Genomic DNA, 24192 nt, shown 5'->3' on the forward strand with positions numbered 1-24192 from the left:
CGGAGCTCCCTGGCTGGAAGGTAAGGGACAATCTCCAGGGAAATGAAGGCAGGGGCCGTGCCCAGTCGAGCCTGGTAGGTGATGGTCGCCAGCTTGAACTGGACACGTTCCCGAACCGGGAGCCAGTGTAGGGTTTTCAGGAGGGGAGTGACATGTGAGGATTTGGGAAGGTTGAAGACCAACCGAGCCGCTTGATTTTGAATCATCTGCAGCCGCCTGAGACTATATGCAGGTATGCCTGCATATAGGGCGTTGCCATAATCCAGGCGGGAGATGACCATCGCAAGGACGATCAGCTTCAAGGCCTCGAAGGTGAAAAATCGAGAAACCTTGCGGATGGTACGAAGTGAAAGAAAAGAAGAAGAAACCACAGAACTAACCTGGGAGTGAAGGGTAAGGTGAGAGTTGAGTTTGATGCCTAAAGTTTTGACCGAGGTAGAGGGGACCGGAGGGAGACCAAGGGAAGGGGGCCAAAAAAGTGAAGACCAGGGACTGGAGCAACCACCCGTCAACACCAACTCGGTCTTATCAGGGTTGAGTTTCAGGTGGTTGAAATCCATCCAGTCCCGGATAAAAATCATAATAGACTGGAAATTAGAAATAGAGGCAGAAGATTCAGAGAGGTTGAAAACAAGTTGGAGATCATCCGCATAGTTATATACGGTGACCTCCATTTGTTCTAGAGAAAAGATAAGGGGAGAAATATAAAGGTTGAACAAAAGAGGTGAGATGGAGGAACCTTGGGGAACCCCGCACTGGACCTTCCGGAAGTCCGCAGAGAAGTCACCCAGGCGAACCGCCTGGGTTCGGTCCCTCAGGAAGGAGGACAACCATACCAGGGCCGTACCCCCGATCCCCGCCGCCCTGACACGAGAGAGTAAGATGGTATGATCCACCGTGTCAAAGGCGGCAGAGAGATCGAGGAGGACTAATGCCTGGAATTGATTGGTGTCCCTGCCCTCCGAGGTTGTCAAGGACCGAAAGGACAACGGACTCCGTAGAGTGTGCGGGGCGAAAGCCAGCCTGACGGGACGCCAATACCCCATTCTCTTCCACAAAGGTGCTCAGAGACCTGGTGACATGGCGTTCGAGCACCTTAGCCAAAAATGGTAGGAGAGAAATGGGGCGATAATTGGCAGGGATCGAGGGGTCCGCGCCAGGCTTCTTTAAAATAGGTAAAATAATAGCAGATTTCAAAGGGTTGGGAACAACTCCCTGAGAAAGGGAGCTGTTAAGAAAGTGAAGGGGAGGATCAGGGCAGGTGGTGTAAATGTGACGAAGGATGTGAGCGGGACAAGTATCAAGAGGAGAACCGGATTTTACAAGGGGGATAAGTGAAGTAAAGGTTTCCTTAGTCAAAGGGGGAAGAGTATTTAATTGTCCTTGCGGGGGAGGACACTGAGGGTCAACAAAAGACGGGGAAGGTGGCGGAATGTTGGCTTTGATGATGGCGATCTTGTCAATAAAAAAACTGTTCAAAGAGTGACAAAGGGCCTGGGAGGGGGAGGGCTTAAGGGAGGTGCGATCTGAAAAGGCTAGGTTCTGAACAATCGAGAAGATTTCCCTAGATTGGTTCTGGGCTGTGAGTATCTTGGAGGAGAAATAGGCAGTTTTAGCGACCAGAATAGCATTCTTATATTGGGCTAGTAGAGTGGTAAAGTCAGCTCTTAAGATGGGACAATAGTTTCTCCTCCAGGCCCTCTCAGCACGGCGTACCGAGAGTTTGATGGATTTCAGGTCATCGGTAAACCACAGATTGGCATCTTTCTCCCGTTTGGAAGTCAAACGCTTCAAGGGAGCGATAGACTCACTGGCGGAAGAGAGCCACTGTTCAATGGTGTTGGCCTGGGCCAGGGTGGACAGACCGTGAAGGGCAGGGTAGGAAGCACTTAAAAGAGCAGACAAGTTCGCCGGGTCAACTCTGCTCCACGATCCAAACATTTTTAGGAAGGGGGACCCTAAGTGTAGAACTAAGAGGAAGAGAAAAAGAAAGCAGGTGCTGGTCGGACCAAGTGCAGGGAGAAATAAAGAGGGAATCAACAGGGCAGTTCAAGGACCAAATCTGGTCCAGGACGTGGCCCTTGACGTGAGTTGGGGAGGATACATGGGAGACAAAATTAAGAGATAAAAGTGTGTCTGAGAACTCTCTGGAAGATAGACACTCTGCAGGGTCAGAGGGCCAGAAGTTAAAGTCGCCCAATAGTAACACAGAGGAATTATTAACGGCGAGGGTGGCTAGTACCTCCTGGAAATCAGGGAGAAAGCGTAGGGGTGACTGGGGAGGACGATAAATGAGCATACAAGTGAGAGGGGGGGAGGTGGACGTAGCACGGATAGCGAGATACTCAGTAGTAGCAATATCGGGGAGAGAGAGCAATTGAAATGGAAGGTCAGATCGGGCAATGACTGCTACGCCACCCCCCGCTCTGCCAGAAGAGCGATCTGCTCGGAGGGCGTAGTAAGAAGCAGGCAGAGTGGCTAGCAGCGTAGGTAAGGAGTCATCACAGAACCATGTCTCCGTTAAAAAGAGGAGATCCGGTGCGTGAAGATCTAAGAGCACCGATAGTTCATGTGAATGAGCCACCGCCGATCTAGTATTCAGATAATAAGCCTTAAGAGTCCTGACTGGATCAGTGTTGGCATCGTCAATGGGGGGAGGGGCAGAAGTGAGAGAGGCAGATGGACAAGAACAGTGAGAAGCAGGGGATAAATTAAGCAGGGATATCCGTGAGTGAATGGAGGGAGATAGAACCCACGGGCCCTGTAGACTGTGGAGTTGAGAAGGAGTGTAGGAAATAAATTGGGCAGAGTGATGTGCCCCTAGCCCCGGTCGGCCGCGGACAGGCGCAGACGGGCTTAACTTAGGCGCAACTTCAGCGCGCCTTCGTCGCGCCCGCTGCGCCCGCCCGCTGTGCCATCTGTAAGGGGAAGTTGTGATATAGGGACACATGAGGGGGGAGTTTGAGAGGGGACGTGGCAGGGGGTGGAGGGACAGAGGAGCTGCCCCGCCAACCACAGAGCAGCCCGAGATGGTGGCCACGCCCGTCCCCGCCCTCGTGACCTGCCCGTCAGAGGGTGAGGGAACGATCAGCGTGGGGCGCTCTGGCGGCGGCAGGCAGGGGAGTCAAGAGGCGTCAAGGGGTGCGCGATGTCCAGAGCGCAGCCCCTGAAAAATGAAGGCAAGGTATTTTAAGATACAGTCTCTTGAATTTAAAAGCGAAGTTGCGCCGCGCCTCGGCAGCGTTGTAGCTCCCGGCAAAGCCTCGGGAGATCTGGTCAGTTTCTGCGGTCGGGACTCACCCAGCTGAAGAAGATTGCCAGGGGGGGAGGGACAGAGGAGCTGCCCCGCCAACCACAGAGCAGCCCGAGATGGTGGCCACGCCCGTCCCCGCCCTCGTGACCTACCCGTCAGAGGGTGAGGGAACGATCAGCGTGGGGCGCTCTGGCGGCGGCAGGCAGGGGAGTCAAGAGGCGTCAAGGGGTGCGCGATGTCCAGAGCGCAGCCCCTGAAAAATGAAGGCAAGGTATTTTAAGATACAGTCTCGTGAGTTTAAAAGCGAAGTTGCGCCGCGCCTCGGCAGCGTTGTAGCTCCCGGCAAAGCCTCGGGAGATCTGGTCAGTTTCTGCGGTCGGGACTCACCCAGCTGAAGAAGATTGCCAGGGGGGGAGGGACAGAGGAGCTGCCCCGCCAACCACAGAGCAGCCCGAGATGGTGGCCACGCCCGTCCCCGCCCTCGTGACCTGCCCGTCAGAGGGTGAGGGAACGATCAGCGTGGGGCGCTCTGGCGGCGGCAGGCAGGGGAGTCAAGAGGCGTCAAGGGGTGCGCGATGTCCAGAGCGCAGCCCCTGAAAAATGAAGGCAAGGTATTTTAAGATACAGTCTCGTGAGTTTAAAAGCGAAGTTGCGCCGCGCCTCGGCAGCGGTGTAGCTCCCGGCAAAGCCTCGGGAGATCTGGTCAGTTTCTGCGGTCGGGACTCACCCAGCTGAAGAAGATTGCCGGGGGGGAGGGACAGAGGAGCTGCCCCGCCAACCACAGAGCAGCCGGAGATGGTGGCCACGCCCGTCCCCGCCCTCGTGACCTGCCCGTCAGAGGGTGAGGGAACGATCAGCGTGGGGCGCTCTGGCGGCGGCAGGCAGGGGAGTCAAGAGGCGTCAAGGGGTGCGCGATGTCCAGAGCGCAGCCCCTGAAAAATGAAGGCAAGGTATTTTAAGATACAGTCTCGTGAGTTTAAAAGCGAAGTTGCGCCGCGCCTCGGCAGCGTTGTAGCTCCCGGCAAAGCCTCGGGAGATCTGGTCAGTCACAAGAGGCATGTTGATACGCATAGAAGCCCCGCACCACACACTAGCAGTATCAAACGTCTTCCCGCCCTTTCCCAACTATGATGGACAGCTCACTCAAGGGACCTCGGCGCCTTTTGGCACGGTGGCAAAGTTACAGGCACACATGGTCAGTGGAGACAAATCTTCTGGCCCTTTACACAGCTGCAGTGTAGGAAAAGCTCTATACATATACCCAACGAGGTAACACTTACTGATTAGCCAGTAGAAAGTACTCCAGTTGAGTAGATGGAAATCGCAAAAAAATCTGCGATTTCGCAGGAAAATCCGCGAATTCGCTGACTTTTTTGCGATTTCATGCAAATTTGCGGACCCCAGATCCGCAAAATTCGCCCATTCTTAGAAAATATCTGCAGGTGTTGACACTGTTGGGATTTTTAATGCCACTTGTTCACATGCAACTGTAGCCATGTTCGCCATGGAGAAATCTCATACTTCTGCAAACATTTTGAGTTTAACAGCAAGGTCTTTGAATGGCTGCACCCAAGAGGGCTTAACATTAGTTTTGTTGCCACAGAAAATGGCAGTAAAATAGTTAGGGCCATGGACGATGGTGGCTATTTCAGGGTTCTATGTTTGGTCACTGCATTACCATCATTGTTCAAAACTTTCTGAAAAACAGAATACTGAGTCAGCAACTTACTGACCACCTGCGGAAGAATATGCACTAAACATTTACCCAACGAGGTAGCACTTACTGATTAGCCAGTAGAAAGTACTCCAGTTGAGTAGATGGAAATCGCAAAAAATCTGCGATTTCCAAGGAAAATCCACAAATTCGCTGACTTTTTTGCAATTTCGCGGTGATTCGCGGACCGCAGATCCGCAAAATTCACCCATACTTAGAAAAGATATCTGTTGGTGTTGACACTGTTGGGATTTTTAATGCCACTTGTAAACATGCAACTGTAGCCATGTTCGCCGTGGAGAAATCTCATACTTCTGCAAACATTTTTTAGTTTAACAGCAAGGTCTTTGAATGGCTGCACCCAAGAGGGCTTAACATTGGTTTTGTTGCCACAGACAATGGCAGTAATATAGTTAGGGCCATGGGCAATGGTGGCTATTTCAGGGTTCTATGTTTGGTGCACTGCATTACCATCATTGTTCAAAACTTTCTGAAAAACAGAATACTGAGTCAGCAACTTACTGACCACCTGCGGAAGAATATGCACATATTTCAGCCATTCTTTTAAAGCCTAGAAGCAGATGAGGATCATTCAACGTGAACAAGGAATGCCAGTTAAATCACTCATCCAAGAGGTGGTGCCTACACGTTGGAATTCAACTTATTACATGTTTTAATTTTTTTTTTTTTGGAGTTTTCTAAAGCGCGGACCAGACCCAGGGTAGGATATCAGAGCGCTTTACAATGAGTGCACAGAACGAATAAAACAAGTAGCAAAATAAAGCAATATATAAAATCAACATGTTTTGACAAAGATCGGGGGGGCACTGGCATCAAAGTTGTTCTGAGCAACAGGTAATAGGGGCAAGGGAGTCCTTAGAGGGAGAGTAGTGGCTAGTTTAAGGGTGTAGAACTGTAATGGTTCCTGTGAGAGTTTACAGGAGGAATTTGCACATCAGGAATGACTTTGCTTCTCTTTTGAACTGAGGAGTAGAGTAGACATTTCTGATGTAAGGAGAGAGTGAGTTCCATATTCTTGGTGCTGCTCACGAGAATGCTCTGTCCGATGTTTTTTCTGGCTGAAAAGTGTGGGTTTCAAGAGCAAGTTTTCGATGCTCCTAGAATGTCTGATTCCTCCAGATAAGGTACATTTTTGGGATAGATACTGGTGTGTATTGTGGCGAACCACTTTGTTAGTGATGCATGCCATTTTCAGGTAGATTCGAGCTTCATAAGGTAGCCAGTTGAGTGCTTTTAGGTGAGGTGAAATCTGGTCCAATTTCCTAGATCCTGTTAGGAGTCTTGCTGCGGCTTTGAGACAGGCTTTTAGAGGGGCGGTTGAGATTTTGGGAAGCCCCGCGAGGTTGGTGCACCCGTACTCCAGCCTTGAGATGACTAAGGACTGAACTGCAGTTTTGAGGTCCGGGTTTTCGATGAACGGTTTCATTTTTCTAAGATAACTGAGGTGAAAGAGTGCGTGTTTTGCAAACAAGTTGATGTGTGTTTGCATATTAAGGTTCTTATCTAGTGTAATTCGAAGTGATCTGGTGGAGTCCACCAAAGTTGGTGTGCAGTTCAGAGCAGTGATCAGCTTGGTCCATTCCTTTGTCTCCAGGGGGTAATTGGGTGAGAGATTAGAAGAAATTCTTTTTTTTGCAAATTTAGCTTGAGGAAGTTGGCCGTTAGCCAGTGGACTGTCTTTTTGAGTGCAAGCTTCATTGTCTTTTTGTCTGCAATAGAAGAGATCTTGATGTAAAGTTGAGTGTTGTCCGCGTACATGTGGTAGGCAATGTTTGCTTGCTGCAGTAGCTCAGTTAGTGGTTCAACATGTAGGTTGAATACGGTGGGTGATAAGGTAGAGCTTTGTGGTACTCCTAGAAGGTTCCGTGAGGAGGAAGAACGATTTTTGTTCACCATGAACAATTGCGTTCTGTTTTCCAGAAAGGATTTGAACCATTGAAGGACTGTGCCAGATAAACCCATCCTGTTTTCCAGTTTTCTTGGAATTTTGTCGTGATTGACCGTGTCGAAGGCTGAGGAGAGGTCAAGCAGGATTAGTAGACAGGCTTCATTACGGTCAAGAGCTATGAGTTTGTCGTCAGCTATGTGCAGGATGGTTGTCTCTATGCAGTGGCCGGGTCTGAAACCCGATTGGTGAATGTTCGAAAGGTTGAAGTCCATGATGTGTTGGTTCAGTTGTTGCTGAACACATTTTTCCAGGACCTTGGCTAGCATGGGAATGTTGGTTATGGGTCGGAAATTATTGGGGTCAGCAGAGTTTGCTGTCGGTTTCTTTAATATATGGGTGACTTAGCCCGTTTTTAGGCAGTCCGGTATGTGCCCTTGTGTTAGCGAGGCATTGATGATTTTGGTCCAGGGAGGGGAGATGACTTGGTAAATGTGGGGAAGGCAATTTGATGGACTGGGTTGTAGAAGTGTTTGTTGAGTTTATTAGTTGCAAAAGTTTTGGTGATGTCATTAAGATCGTAAAGTTTGAAAGTGGACCAATGAGAGTTATTTATGGCGAAGGTAGCTAAGCATGGGCGTAAAATCCGCTCCGATCGCGTATTTTTCGGATTTTCGGCAAATTCGCAATCCGCGAACTCTCGCGAATTTGTCGAAAATCTGTGAGTCCGCTTGCGGCGGATTTTTTGCTTGGTTGCGGCACGCGGCGTGGTGCACGGCGTTCACTTTCCGTCATTTAGCGTTTGCCGAGTTGTTTTTCTTTGCGAGTGCCGCTCAATTTTGGATCTTGCTGCGTGATCCCGCGGGAGTTTGGCGCCCGCGAATACGTAATCGCGGCTTGCCACCTTGCACAGCACACCTCGCGAGAGTTTGCAATTGCGAACACGTAGTTGCGGCGGAAAGGAACAATCTCGCACTCGCGAAATAGAGATTTTGCAATTCTGCACAAGAAAATCACCAGCAAACAGGATAAACCTTCAGAAAATTATGATTTTTATCAGAATCACTGCTCAGGTTGACATTTGCATGGCCTTTTTTTTGCAAGGAGTCCATTTTGGGGGGGGGGGGGGAAGGAAGTGCCCCACAGTCTCCAACTTCCTGTTCCTGTCCAGCAGGCTCCTCCCAGTGCTTTGTCCATCTCCTGGTCACTTTCATTTGGATCTGGAGCTGGAAGGATTACTTTTTGTGGGTGCTGCTGGATATTTGGATTTGAGGCCTTTTTGACTGTCTTTGGATCACTTTTGGATTAGAAATCAACTTTCACAAGTAAGTTTGTTTGGGGCATTACAGTTGCTGCAAGTACAATTTTGGAACTTTTTCAGAACATTAAATAAATTATATTGTGGGTAGCCACAGTATCCAGTAGGACCAGGGTTGGTTAGGGGTGCATGATACAACTGTTTTGTTGAATTTAAACACCATTGAGGCCATGGATGGGCTGGGATTGTGCTGATTTTATTGTTTTTTGTCGTTTTTTGGGGGCTGCTGGTGTGGCATTTTGCCCAGGGGGTGGTGGTGCATGGACTGAGTGTGCCTGTGGTGTGGTCTCACTCTCTTTAATGTAAACATCATGGATGGCATTGGATTGTGGTGATTTCTGGCTGTTTTTCTGTTTTTTGGGGGTGTACTGTTGATGTGGACTGGCCATGTGGGTGGTGGTGGTGGCCATCTTGAGTGCTGCTGGCTGGTACAGGCAACATGTGCTTGGGGTGTAAGGGGCCATTTTGAGGAGAGGCAGTGTCTGAGGCCTGCACTTATTTTGCCTACTTTTCATCCATTATGCCCAGGGGTAGTGAGTGTTGCATGGGCCTAGTGTTTCTGAGGGGAGTCTTCTTGAATTTAAACACCATTGAGGCCATGGATGGGCTGGGATTGTGCTCATTTTATTGTTTTTTGTCGTTTTTTGGGGCTGCTGGTGGGGCCCTTTGCCCAGGGGTAGTGGTGCATGGACTGAGTGTGCCTGTAGTGTGGTCTCACTCTCTTTAATGTAAACATCATGGATGGCATTGGATTGTGGTGATTTCTGGCTGTTTTTCTGTGTTTTTTGGGGTGTACTGTTGATGTGGACTGGCCATGTGGGTGGTGGTGGGTTGCCATCTTGAGTGCTGCTGGCTGGTACAGGCAACATGTGCTTGGGGTGTAAGGGGCCATTTTGAGGAGAGGCAGTGTCTGAGGCCTGCACTTATTTTGCCTACTTTTCATCCATTATGCCCAGGGGTAGTGAGTGTTGCATGGGCCTAGTGTTTCTGAGGGGTGTCTTCTTGAATTTAAACACCATTGAGGCCATGGATGGGCTGGGATTGTGCTGATTTTATTGTTTTTTGTCGTTTTTTTGGGGCTGCTGGTGGGGCCTTTTGCCAAGGGGTAGTAGTGGTGCATGGACTGAGTGTGCCTGTAGTGTGGTCTCACTCTCTTTAATGTAAACATCATGGATGGCATTGGATTGTGGTGATTTCTGGCTGTTTTTCTGTGTTTTTTGGGGTGTACTGTTGATGTGGACTGGCCATGTGGGTGGTGGTGGGTGGCCATCTTGAGTGCTGCTGGCTGGTACAGGCAACATGTGCTTGGGGTGTAAGGGGCCATTTTGAGGAGAGGCAGTGTCTGAGGCCTGCACTTATTTTGCCTACTTTTCATCCATTATGCCCAGGGGTAGTGAGTGTTGCATGGGCCTAGTGTTTCTGAGGGGTGTCTTCTTGAATTTAAACACCATTGAGGCCATGGATGGGCTGGGATTGTGCTCATTTTATTGTTTTTTGTCGTTTTTTTGGGGCTGCTGGTGGGGCCCTTTGCCCAGGGGTAGTGGTGCATGGACTGAGTGTGCCTGTAGTGTGGTCTCACTCTCTTTAATGTAAACATCATGGATGGCATTGGATTGTGGTGATTTCTGGCTGTTTTTCTGTGTTTTTTGGGGTGTACTGTTGATGTGGACTGGCCATGTGGGTGGTGGTGGGTTGCCATCTTGAGAGCTGCTGGCTGGTACAGGCAACATGTGCTTGGGGTGTAAGGGGCCATTTTGAGGAGAGGCAGTGTCTGAGGCCTGCACTTATTTTGCCTACTTTTCATCCATTATGCCCAGGGGTAGTGAGTGTTGCATGGGCCTAGTGTTTCTGAGGGGTGTCTTCTTGAATTTAAACACCATTGAGGCCATGGATGGGCTGGGATTGTGCTGATTTTATTGTTTTTTGTCGTTTTTTTGGGGCTGCTGGTGGGGCCTTTTGCCAAGGGGTAGTAGTGGTGCATGGATTGAGTGTGCCTGTAGTGTGGTCTCACTCTCTTTAATGTAAACATCATGGATGGCATTGGATTGTGGTGATTTCTGGCTGTTTTTCTGTTTTTTGGGGGTGTACTGTTGATGTGGACTGGCCATGTGGGTGGTGGTGGTTGCCATCTTGAGTGCTGCTGGCTGGTACAGGCAACATGTGCTTGGGGTGTAAGGGGCCATTTTGAGGCGAGGCAGTGTCTGAGGCCTGCACTTATTTTGCCTACTTTTCATCCATTATGCCCAGGGGAAGTGAGTGTTGCATGGGCCTAGTGTTTCTGAGGGGTGTCTTCTTGAATTTAAACACCATTGAGGCCATGGATGGGCTGGGATTGTGCTCATTTTATTGTTTTTTGTCGTTTTTTGGGGCTGCTGGTGGGGCCCTTTGCCCAGGGGTAGTGGTGCATGGACTGAGTGTGCCTGTAGTGTGGTCTCACTCTCTTTAATGTAAACATCATGGATGGCATTGGATTGTGGTGATTTCTGGCTGTTTTTCTGTGTTTTTTGGGGTGTACTGTTGATGTGGACTGGCCATGTGGGTGGTGGTGGGTTGCCATCTTGAGTGCTTCTGGCTGGTACAGGCAACATGTGCTTGGGGTGTAAGGGGCCATTTTGAGGAGAGGCAGTGTCTGAGGCCTGCACTTATTTTGCCTACTTTTCATCCATTATGCCCAGGGGTAGTGAGTGTTGCATGGGCCTAGTGTTTCTGAGGGGTGTCTTCTTGAATTTAAACACCATTGAGGCCATGGATGGGCTGGGATTGTGCTGATTTTATTGTTTTTTGTCGTTTTTTTGGGGCTGCTGGTGGGGCCTTTTGCCAAGGGGTAGTAGTGGTGCATGGACTGAGTGTGCCTGTAGTGTGGTCTCACTCTCTTTAATGTAAACATCATGGATGGCATTGGATTGTGGTGATTTCTGGCTGTTTTTCTGTGTTTTTTGGGGTGTACTGTTGATGTGGACTGGCCATGTGGGTGGTGGTGGGTGGCCATCTTGAGTGCTGCTGGCTGGTACAGGCAACATGTGCTTGGGGTGTAAGGGGCCATTTTGAGGAGAGGCAGTGTCTGAGGCCTGCACTTATTTTGCCTACTTTTCATCCATTATGCCCAGGGGTAGTGAGTGTTGCATGGGCCTAGTGTTTCTGAGGGGTGTCTTCTTGAATTTAAACACCATTGAGGCCATGGATGGGCTGGGATTGTGCTCATTTTATTGTTTTTTGTCGTTTTTTTGGGGCTGCTGGTGGGGCCCTTTGCCCAGGGGTAGTGGTGCATGGACTGAGTGTGCCTGTAGTGTGGTCTCACTCTCTTTAATGTAAACATCATGGATGGCATTGGATTGTGGTGATTTCTGGCTGTTTTTCTGTGTTTTTTGGGGTGTACTGTTGATGTGGACTGGCCATGTGGGTGGTGGTGGGTGGCCATCTTGAGTGCTGCTGGCTGGTACAGGCAACATGTGCTTGGGGTGTAAGGGGCCATTTTGAGGAGAGGCAGTGTCTGAGGCCTGCACTTATTTTGCCTACTTTTCATCCATTATGCCCAGGGGTAGTGAGTGTTGCATGGGCCTAGTGTTTCTGAGGGGTGTCTTCTTGAATTTAAACACCATTGAGGCCATGGATGGGCTGGGATTGTGCTGATTTTATTGTTTTTTGTCGTTTTTTTGGGGCTGCTGGTGGGGCCTTTTGCCAAGGGGTAGTAGTGGTGCATGGACTGAGTGTGCCTGTAGTGTGGTCTCACTCTCTTTAATGTAAACATCATGGATGGCATTGGATTGTGGTGATTTCTGGCTGTTTTTCTGTGTTTTTTGGGGTGTACTGTTGATGTGGACTGGCCATGTGGGTGGTGGTGGGTGGCCATCTTGAGTGCTGCTGGCTGGTACAGGCAACATGTGCTTGGGGTGTAAGGGGCCATTTTGAGGAGAGGCAGTGTCTGAGGCCTGCACTTATTTTGCCTACTTTTCATCCATTATGCCCAGGGGTAGTGAGTGTTGCATGGGCCTCGTGTTTCTGAGGGGTGTCTTCTTGAATTTAAACACCATTGAGGCCATGGATGGGCTGGGATTGTGCTCATTGTTTTGTTTTTTGTCATTTTTTTGGGGCTGCTGGTGGGGCCCTTTGCCCAGGGGTAGTGGTGCATGGACTGAGTGTGCCTGTAGTGTGGTCTCACTCTCTTTAATGTAAACATCATGGATGGCATTGGATTGTGGTGATTTCTGGCTGTTTTTCCGTGTTTTTTGGGGTGTACTGTTGATGTGGACTGGCCATGTGGGTGGTGGTGGTGGTGGCCATCTTGAGTACTGCTGGCTGGTACAGGCAACATGTGCTTGGGGTGTAAGGGGCCATTTTGAGGAGAGGCAGTGTCTGAGGCCTGCACTTATTTTGCCTACTTTTCATCCATTATGCCCAGGGGTAGTGAGTGTTGCATGGGCCTAGTGTTTCTGAGGGGTGCCTTCTTGAATTTAAACACCATTGAGGCCATGGATGGGCTGGGATTGTGCTCATTTTATTGTTTTTTGTCGTTTTTTTGGGGCTGCTGGTGGGGCCCTTTGCCCAGGGGTAGTGGTGCATGGACTGAGTGTGCCTGTAGTGTGGTCTCACTCTCTTTAATGTAAACATCATGGATGGCATTGGATTGTGGTGATTTCTGGCTGTTTTTCTGTGTTTTTTCGGGTGTACTGTTGATCTGGACTGGCCATGTGGGTGGTGGTGGTGGTGGCCATCTTGAGTGCTGCTGGCTGGTACAGGCAACATGTGCTTGGGGTGTAAGGGGCCATTTTGAGGAGAGGCAGTGTCTGAGGCCTGCACTTATTTTGCCTACTTTTCATCCATTATGCCCAGGGGTAGTGAGTGTTGCATGGGCCTAGTGTTTCTGAGGGGTGTCTTCTTGAATTTAAACACCATTGAGGCCATGGATGGGCTGGGATTGTGCTCATTTTATTGTTTTTTGTCTTTTTTTGGGGCTGCTGGTGGGGCCCTTTGCCCAGGGGTAGTGGTGCATGGACTGAGTGTGCCTGTAGTGTGGTCTCACTCTCTTTAATGTAAACATCATGGATGGCATTGGAGTGTGGTGATTTCTGGCTGTTTTTCTGTGTTTTTTGGGGTGTACTGTTGATGTGGACTGGCCATGTGGGTGGTGGTGGTGGTGGCCATCTTGAGTGCTGCTGGCTGGTACAGGCAACATGTGCTTGGGGTGTAAGGGGCCATTTTGAGGAGAGGCAGTGTCTGAGGCCTGCACTCATTTTGCCTACTTTTCATCCATTATGCCCAGGGGTAGTGAGTGTTGCATACTTGCATGTCCCTAGTCTTTCTGTGGGGTGTCTTCAATGTAAACATCATGGATGGCATGGGATTGTGCTCATTTTTCTGTGTTTTGTCGATTTTTTGGGGTGTATAACTGAACTGATGTTCCTCTGTCTTCCATTGCTTTTAGGTGCACAAGACTCAAGAGAACCACCAGTGCCAGGAAGAAGTCCTGCAGCGGTGTGTGTGTGCAGCATAACGTCATGCGACGTCACGTCTGGACACAGACAACTCTGCAACTCGTGCAACTGCTGCCTGCTGTTCTGACCTGCTCTGAAGAAGATGGCCCCAAAAAAAGTAACCCGTAGCTCCTCTAGCAAGAAAGGTGCCAGTAAGGAGCAGAAGAAGCAAGTTACCAAGGAGACTGGTGTGCCGCCCGCCCCTTTTTTTGGTGGTAAAAAAAAAGTATGCCTGCAGCAGCAGCGGGATCTGCTGGGGACCAAGCTGGCAGCAGCACCCCCGCTCCATTGGGCTCAGTGCCACCACCACCACCACGCCAACTTAAGTCCAAGCCCTTGAGTGCTGCAGAGGCAGCCAGTATAGTTGTTCAATCACCATCGACCAGTGATGTTGGCTCATCGCAAAAAAGCAGCAGCAATGTCCCTCAATCAACACAGGTTGTTGTAGCTCATCTGACGAGTGCTGAACAACCACAGCCGCAACAACAATCACATGTGTAAGTAAAAGCCCAAGTACATGTGGAAGGAGAGGCAGCGCAAGGAGATGCGCAAGCAGAGGTGCATGGAGGGTCACAAGTGCCCACAATAGTTGTCCCTCCCGAAGTAGGGGCACATCAGGAAATCGACAATCAAGGCGAGGTATCATTTGAGGAAGCCACTCCTCCTGATGATCCTTCATTGTCTTCCACACCCCTAGCAAGGAAGAGATCAAGGGTGGTGTCTACATCTTCTTCAAGCACACCTCCTTCTGATGATACGGATCAAACTTGGGAACCAGCACCACTGCCGTCTGGGAGTGAGGCACACCATGATCCGACAAAGGTAGTTAAGCGTAAAAGGAAGCTCGTCCAAAGTCTCAGAGTTATGGAGTGTGATGAGGCTCAACAAGAAGTGGCGGATACTGCTGCTGATGAAGACTCTGCCAACGACGACCCAGTCATCATAAAGGTCACTGCAGCCCCAGCGGGCATGCAGCAAACAGACATTTTGACCCTAGCCCGAAGAGCTGCTGAGCGTGATGATGATGATGTTGTCGATGAGGAGGCAGTGGAAACACCACAATCATTGGAGTTAAGTAGTACACCAACTCGTCCCGCTTCCATATTTCTTTCTGGCAAGAAGAGACCTCCATCCACCTCGACCTTAATTAGTGGCGGTGAAAGTGCACAACGTACAAAAGTTGGGCAATCCAGATCCTCCACTTCATCTGGCATTAGCTTCATGACCACCACCACCAGTATCGCCGCCTCCTCCAGGTCCCACAGACACTTCAAGTCCCCAGTTTGGGACTTCTTTACTGTTTGTCAAAAAAATCCAAAGTTTGCCATTTGTACCCTTTGTAAGATTGCAGTTAGTCGTGGTAAGCCAGGTACCAACTATGGTACCAGAGGCCAGAGAGGTCATCTTAGGAGACAGCACACTGTCCAATGGTTTGTGCACCTAGATGCGATCAAGAAAGGCCGAATTCAAGGAAACGTTGATGTTGCATCTGATGATGACGAGGAGGAAGAAGACGTGTCAAACACTTCCCTTACACCCAGTACCCCTGTCAGCAGCACACCCAATGTGAGGCACACTAAGAGTGTTGGAGCGAGTGAGACACCAACGCACAAAAGTTCACCAGCGAGCAAAATTGGGTCAACAAAGTCATTATCAGCCCGTAAATGCTTGGTCCAGGGCAACATTAGAACAATGCTTACTTCAGACGTGCCATATGAACGCAACCACCCACTGACGCGTCTGTATAACACTAAGCTGGCTAAAATGCTAGCTGTGGACCTTCTCCCTTTTTCTTTTGTAGAAGCGGTAGGTTTTCTAGAATTAGTGGCAACGCTCTGCCCTAAATGGAAGGTTCCTAGCCGGTTCTATTTTGCCAGAGTTGCGGTTCCAGCACTACATGAAGATGTGCTGGAGGCGATTGGGGCAGCTTTGCAGAAGAGTGCTGTTCACACAATACATCTGACAACAGACATGTGGACCAGTGGCGCAGGCGCTGATTACATGTGCATCACTGCACACTGGGTCTCTTTTTCAGGTGTTAAAGCAAAGCTAAACGCAGGTGTTGACCCGGACAAAGTTTTCAAAGCTGCTCGGAAACATGCAACACTAGCCATGTTTGGCTTGGAGAAAAGTCACACATCCCAAAACATTTTGGACGAGTTTGACAAAAAGGTCTTGAAAATGCTATCCCCAAAAAAACGCCAGATTGGTTATGTTTCCACGGATAATGGCGCCAATGTAGTTAAGGCCATGGCGCTGGGTCGCTATTTTAGAGTGCCGTGTTTGGCGCACTGTATCAACCTGGTAGTTCAAAAATTCTTGAGTGATAGAGACAGTGCAGCGTTCGCGGTAATGGCCACCTGCCGCAAAATGTGCAACCATTTCAGCCATTCTTTTAAGGCCCGGAAGCATCTGAGGAGGCTGCTACTTCAAAGTCGAATACCAGTGAAAGCACTCATCCAGGAGGTGGCAACACGTTGGAACTCAACCTTCTACATGCTTGAGCATCTGTATGAGCAGTATACGGTACTCGATCACTATTTCTTCACAGAGGGTACATCTCAGAAGGAGGACATGCGGATGGGTGCGGCGCAATGGGACATAGTTAAAAGCCTGACAGACATGCTTCGTCCTTTTGAGTTCTTCACGCGTGCAGTCAGCCAGGAGGACTGTAATTTGGGAAAAGCTATCCCATTGTTGTGCATGCTGGAGCACCAACTGATGGCGGTGTCTTCTGAGTTTGAAAAAGATGAAAAAAAAAAAGACCATTTTATTTTGTCTGAGAAATTATTAGAGCGCCTACGTGGTGATGAACGTCTTCAAAAGATCAAGTCAGAACAGCATTACATTTGTGCTACTATTCTGGATCCACGCTACAAAAAGGCGCTGGCAGGCGAAGCATTCTTTCCTTTTGCTGATGCAGATGTTCAAAAGTACAAACATTGGTTAGCCTGGTCAGCCAAGAGGTTTGAAAAAGAACGGCAGGTTATTGAAGAAGAAGACAGTACATCAGCATCAGCAGGCCATCCCCAGTCACAAGAATCCACTTCTGCACCTGTGGCTGGGGCACAAGTGACCTCTCAGCCGTTAAAGACACCGGCAAGTGGATCATCTGCACCACACACAATGACAACACTAACAGTGGCTGCGGAGGAGGATTGGCTAAGTTTGATGGGGTATGGTTCTCGAAAAAATGTCACAGGCACAGCAAAAAGTAAGCAAAGTGGAGGAACAGTTGATGACCTTGAGTCGATGGTGCAGGACTTTCTGAATGACTCAACAGAGGTCTTTCTTAATGATGAGCCATTGCAGTATTGGCATGGGAAAAAACAATTGTGGCCATAGCTCTCCAACCTGGCTATAAACTATTTGTCTTGCCCACTCGCAAGTGTGTCTTCTGAACGTGTTTTCAGTGCTGCTGGTGGCATTGTAACTCCCAAACGGAGCCGCCTCTCGCCCCAAAATGTGGAGCGGCTGACAATGATCAAGATGAATCAGCACCTCATACCACCAGATTACAAAGTACGAGAAAGCACGCCGCATGAAGACGAGGAGGACGGCAACGTAGATGAGGGGATTTGTTCTCTGTTCGGTGGCACTGACCTCATCCTGCCTGAATTCGCAGAGTATGATGACGAAATCTTCTTCTTATTCCCTGACACCGAGCCCTGAAAATGAGACAATGAATAAAGAACTTTCTTTTTCGTCCTTATTCACTTTTATTCCTGTGTGTCTCTCTTTCTTTGTTTTGCACAGTTAATTTAATTCAAACTTTAATCACCTAATCCCAAAAACAAGACCATCAGCAGAACTGTCTTCACTTGTTTGCTTATTGATTTGAAGGTGCCTCAGTCTACATTCCGTAGGGTTCACAAGTTCTGAAGAGCATGCTCCTCTATCCTCCTCCTCCAGACTGCGATTTCCCTCAAAGCAGAGTGCTGGATTACGCCCAATGAAGAAAGACTCAGCACTTGTGGGGGTGTTGTACTTCTTTGCGGGTGAGTTGACGGATTTGGGCCCATTGCTGTGAAGCTCTAATAATGGACAAAAGTGTTTTGGACCAAATATGAGGTGGAAATTTCTTGCTGTTTTTGCTGACTTGCTTGCCTTTGAGGTGCTGTTTGGCGGGGTTCCGGGTGTTTGTGGGTGATTTTTGGTGTCTGGGAGCACTGCTGCGACAGTCTAATCTTGATTGCATTTGCTTTTCAGGAAATCCGTGGTGGAAAACAGGAGTTATGATGATTGATGATGACCTAGCTGCACAGCGCCGCGTTTGGACCGAAGGCCGAGAGATATTGTAAGTATGAGATTTAGCTTTTTCGCTGTTTGGGGGTGTTGTCGGGTGGTTTTTTGCAGGTGGGTTGGCGGGTCTTGCCTGGGGCATTCCTGGGAAGGCTTATACCGGATAGAAGTGTTTTGGACAAAATCCTTAAGGAACAGCCTTTTTTTTGCTATTTCTTCTGACATCTTGTTCAATGTAGCGTTTTGGGGGGCTTCCTGCTGTTCGTGGGTGGGTTGCGGCCGGGGTCTCTGTCGAAGCACTGCTGCGACAGTCTAATCTTGATTGCATTTGCTTTTCAGGAAATCCGTGGTGGAAAACAGGAGTTATGATGATTGATGATGACCTAGCTGCACAGCGCCGCGTTTGGACCGAAGGCCGAGAGATATTGTAAGTATGAGATTTAGCTTTTTCGCTGTTTGGGGGTGTTGTCAGGTGGTTTTTTGCAGGTGGGTTGGCGGGTCTTGCCTGGGGCATTCCTGGGAAGGCCTAATACCGGATAGAAGTGTTTTGGACAAAATCCATAAGGAAACACCAGTTTTGGCACTTTTTGTAAGTTAGGGTTCGTTAGGGTTCGCCCTAGCAGCAGGATTGCATGTGTTTCGGGGGGTTCTATTGCAACGCAGTTCTGGGGTTTTAGAGCACTGTTGGAGCGATGCTGGCTATGGATACTTTTGCTTGCTTGCAAGTGGTTTGAATACAATCCACGGTCTGTATTTGGGCCTACTGTTACTTTCAAAGTACGTTTTGTCACCATTTTTCTGCTAGGCATCGTTTTTGGAGATCTGATTGGGGGTCTTCTACATTTTTGCGACTGGCTTTAGTAAGGGTCTTGGTGGGAGCATTGCTGGGAAGGTCAAATTTTGTTCTAAAACACAGTTTACAGTACACCTACCTTGAGGGGAAAGATCCGCTATAATATTTTGGCCATACTTATTTATCCTTAAAAAGGTGACTCAGACAGAGCACGCAATTTCAAAAATATTGTACTGTCTATTAGGGAAATCAAAGTGTCACTTTTTGCACCACACAGCGTACATACCTTTCATTTATTTATCAGTGGTATTGTAATAGCACTTCCTGTTTTCCGTTCAATAATTACAGGCCGGGTTTCAGTCAACATCCGCCAGGCAGGCAGTGGACAGGGTGTCTTCTGTCAGTGGTCACCAACATTGATGGACGAAGCGTCAGCTGGAATGGAGGAGTGCCGCCAATAAGAGGAATTGTTTGCTGCATGCAACTTACTTACCAAATTCAACAGGACAACTCCAACAACATACGCAATACAGATACAGTATCCATTGTTTTATTCTATGAGTGTGACTGCATGTGCTTAGCTTTAGTTTGTACCCAAAGATTCTCTTTATCTTCAATTATTGTTTGTCCATGCTGTGCTTTTTTTTTCTTCTCTCAACAAAACCTACCCAAAAAGAAACCCCCATTCCCATCCATTTTCCAAACCCTAACCCTCTTCCCCCGGGCTGTGTTGTTTTGCTTGATGTCTGACTAAAATGACATCAATAATTCCACACACTTGCTGGGGAGGATAAGGTCATAGCAACAGGCTGGTGAAGGAATACGAGGATATCTTCTAGACTTACTCAGCTTCAGTACTATATCTTCTAGTAGTGGGAGCCAATGTCAAATAAATTCAACGCAAGTACTAGTTATACTTGCAAGCAAATACTTTACCATTTGTTAGGCTACATTATGGCACTGTTCTAGTGTACTGTCACCTGCTATATTCTCGATGGTACTGTAACCGTTGTAATGCTACAGTAAGGACAAACCAGGTTTCGTTTTCTTTTTTTCCATAGGCATGCAACTGCCACTGTGTCACACCACTAGTACCACCGCAATGAGGAAATTTCACCCGCCCAGGATTGCCAACGTTAATCCCTATTTCACGTGGAGCCAGCCCTGGGCCTAGCCCTAATTTCTAACACAAATTACAGGTAAGATAAGCGTTTGGTGGGAGGTAGTATAATGGAGTATTATTTAGGACTAGACGAGAGATTGACGGTAGTACTACTAAAGTCCTACGACTGTTCAGGAAAACAAACTTACTGTTACACCCCCGTCCCCCACCCACCAGACTGAAAAGCAGTAAAAAACAGGTATGGTCAGATAAAGTTTAAAAATGTATATTTATGTAGCCCTAACAAAATAATCTCCCTCAAGACCCACCCTAACCCCAACGATTGTCTTTGAAAAGTCCCAAAACGATCCCAACTCCCAAATCCCACCCCCCAAAAGTCTATAAAAAAAGGGCAAGGGACACTCCACTACTGGAGGGTGCTGGACCTGGTGCATTTTGCGGCATGGGCATCATACTCCTTGCGGAGGGTGGCAAGCTCGAAGCGGAGGCCCTCTACCAAGTTCTTATAGTTCTGGACCTCCTGCTCCAGGTAGGACATTCGGACTCCTAGGCGGCGTTGGCGTGCCTTGCAGCTCCTGTGGGGGGCAGCTGGTCTTTCTGTTGCTTGGCGGTGGCGGTTGTCTTTGTTAGCCCGGCTCGGTCCCGCTGGAGCACTGCGCATGCTGGCGTCCCGTGGGGTCACGGAGGAGGATGCAGCGGTCCCAGTCGAGGATGTTGTTGTAGCACCGGTCTACTGCGTGTCCTCCTCCTCCTCCAGGGCCACCAGCCGCCGATATTCGGCGACAGTGGCATCCAGCCTCCGTTGCCGGGCTATTCGCGCCTGCTCCCTCCGTGATGTTGATTTGGAAGGAGCAACTATATGAAGAAAGAAAGACATAGTCTGTAACCAATGCTCCTTAGCATTAATAACACAAAGTGATTGAGCCGAAAGTTGGGTCACAGTACAAGTAGCAAATTGAAAGCACAGTACATAACTATTGAGGACAGTATCTATGTAACCTTCCACTTCTGCATCCTTGCTCTAACATTAGTGGTAGTTTAATGAACAAATTCTACGACCACTATGGACTTCCATTACAGTCGACTATGACAGTACACCAGTCTTATTCTTCTTCTTCTCTCTTGTTTAGGAAAATTGGTACGTTATCTTATGCAAGCCGGCAGAATGGCATCACAGTGAACTTGCACCCGAGAAAAACAGTTGCACACCATGATGAGTGAGACAGACTTGCGTTACTGTACCCGTCCAGTACATGCGGGTGGTGAAGCTATTACTTTTCTATTACGGGTGGCACTGAGAATACTCTGTTACAAGGGCTACTGCTTAATTAATTTACCTTTCACCCTACAGTGCAAATGAGTACTAGAAAAGGAAAATGAAGAAGCTAAATAATTTGATTATCTATCACTTCACATGGGACGTATTTGATGACATATGGGATGACTTTAGGTGCTTTGCTTAATATTGAGTGAACAGTGATACACCCACACATGAATGACGCACTACAACTAAACTAAAGTTATTAAGAGAGGTACGGAGTGTCCACCGTAATAACCAGATATATGCTGTGCTTGCAGTTGCAATACAAAGTACTGCTACTATTCATGGTAGTATTGGACACATTTACAATTTCTTTTCCTTGCCTTCCCTACACTGGAACGGACGTGCGGGTGCGGTGGTACATGCTCTTCAAGGTAACACTTAGTTCATCCAGCGACCATCTACTCTCTATAGATACACATGTGCTATCTAAGAGTCAGAGAATACCATGCTCCAGGCATCCATTCATTCAAAGTATACGCACACATACAGTTTCTGTTTCACCCACCCAGGCTGATGTCCTTCCACCCATCCTTGCTTCATCATTGACCCAGCCATGCACCATACCATATTCTTTCCTTCCCAGCCACCTCGGGGGCCAAGCAAACACATATCGTTCTTCTTTGCCAGCCATCATACAATTTCGCGTCCCACTTACTTACACCCTTCTTTCGCTTTTCGTTCATCCCATCCATCACGTTCGTCTAAGAACTTATTGGGATTCTTCTCACCAAAAACTTCACAGCTAAGTCGAAGTACATTTCGAGGAGGCTACTACCTGGTTGATTTGTAATACACCCGTGCAGAAAGCACACTATGCAGTCTTCAATCTCAATAAGTAAGGAATATATAGCTTACCTGTTCCCGCCACCACCATGCGAACCCCCACAGGACCGTCAGCCGGCTCTTGCACCGCCTCCTCCCCAGAGTCCTCCGAGTCCTCGCCCAACACCGCCACCTCTGCGCTGGCCCCGTCACCAGATGTTACACCTACAAAGTACATTTAAGAATGTTAGAATACACCACTCACTACTATATAATATTTGGTCTAGGAGAAATGTTAAAAAAACAGAATACAATGTAATAATTTGTGACTGTCTACTCTAAAGTAAAAATGTCCCTTTTTCCAGGGAAGGCTGTTGTCTTGCTGCACTTTTATGCACAACTGATGAATGCTTGCTTTTTATTTTTAACACGCACCACTTTTTCTCCTAACAGACAGAAGCTTGACTCCTAAGAACACGACCAGGATCAAGTTCAAACCAGGTGAGAGCTCGGCTCGACCACAAGAAATGTGTCCAATTAATCGTCAGCACTAAGCACTTTTCCGTTTTCAGTTAAATAGTTTTATGACAAAGTAGATTTTAATAAATGTGTTTACTTTTAATAAAGCTTTTAAACTTAAATAGACTCTGTGGTTTTTGGTCCTCCAGACTAGAGTGGATGAGCTAAAGGTTTTGGAATTTTTGCAAGCATGAGTGCCTCTGACACTTCTTGACTGTGCTGTGACTCCGTACTCTCTTGTCCTGCGTACGATAATCTAGAGATCATTGGGGATCAATCATCGGTGACTTCGGGAGCTGAATGACTCTGCCACACTATCTAGTCAGTAAGGAGACAGTGCATAGAGCTATTGCTGAATAGAATGGGAGTCCAATGGAATTGTCAAATGTCCAATCTTAGTTAGCTACACAGACAGACTAATAAGAATAATCTACTAATACCACAGGGAGTCATATTCGAGCCAGGATAAGAATTTATATCCAGTCTACAAGAAGATCAAAGACGATTTAGAAAAAATCGAATGAGGAACGCTAGGAAAAAATAGGTACTCTTTATTACAATTAAAACTTACTGGGGCCAGCAAAGGAGCCCTCGCCTGCCCGATCCTGGCCTGCATCCTGAACAGCACCCTCCTCCTCCTGTGTCCTCTTGCCCTTGGGGGGAGCTGATGTACAACATGAAAGAAAGAAAGACCAGAAAACATGGATGAGATTTGTCAACCAAATCAACCATTTCAAAAGAACAATAACAACATTTTTTGGAGAAATAGCAAATAGATAGACAACTATTCCACGGGATCTATCTCATGTGGTATACTACGTTATTCGTATTGCCTGATTTGCGGACCGTTGACTTAGAAAGTTCCTATGTAACTCAATAAACAGACTACTAAAGAGGTTTGCCTAGGCCTGGCACTGCAGGCAGCAGTCCGCAGCACGCGAAGTGACAGACAAAGTCCATCCTGCTTGCAGATCAGTGAATACTCAAACTATCAATCCACCCACCACCACCACTATTTCTTCTTATAGCCATGTGTCTAAAGGAAGGACTGGACTTCAGTCTGTTGGGGCTGATTTAGAAGTCCCTTGCGGCTCATTTTCCTCCATTGTTGCGTGACTTTTGTGACGCAGCGGCAGAACAAAAGACTCGCCATGGTGTTGGTGCGGCGTATATATTAAAAAAAAAAATATGGGCGATGCATCACGTTGTAAAGCCCTGCGCCATCAGGGGGCGTTCCGGCGCAAGGGAGAGCGTACCTGCGCAGGGAGGAATCCTAAAAGTGGCTGAGGGAAATCTACAAGATGTCAATCAGTCACTTTTAAGACAATGATGCATGAGTCAAACCCTGCGCGCTTGAAGCCGACGTACGGCTTGATGCAGCATTGGGGAGATAGGGTACCCCAGAGCATTGCTGGAGCTGCGCCATCGTTGGCACGCAACTCCAGCAATGCGCCGCCTTTACGGCACAGATGCGTAAGGCTTCTGTGACGTTTTGGGCCAATGGGTGGTGGTGGCATGGCACACAATTACTGCCGCATCCCTGCTACTTTGCAGGGATGCGCCGGTAATTGAAAATATGACCCTTAGTGTCTAGCATTACGCAATTCTTATCTTTACACTACACTCATACATAATTTCTCAGGCCAATGAAATGAACACAATTTACAAAACAAATAAGCATAGTAGCAAGCAAGGCTACTGAGAAGGAGAGCAGTGCACCTGAAATGCATAGAAGATTTTGAAATATAATTTACCTACAATGTAATC

This window comes from Lissotriton helveticus, chromosome 6 (genome assembly GCF_964261635.1).
Source record: "Lissotriton helveticus chromosome 6, aLisHel1.1, whole genome shotgun sequence".
In the NCBI taxonomy this organism is placed as follows: Eukaryota; Metazoa; Chordata; class Amphibia; order Caudata; family Salamandridae; genus Lissotriton; species Lissotriton helveticus.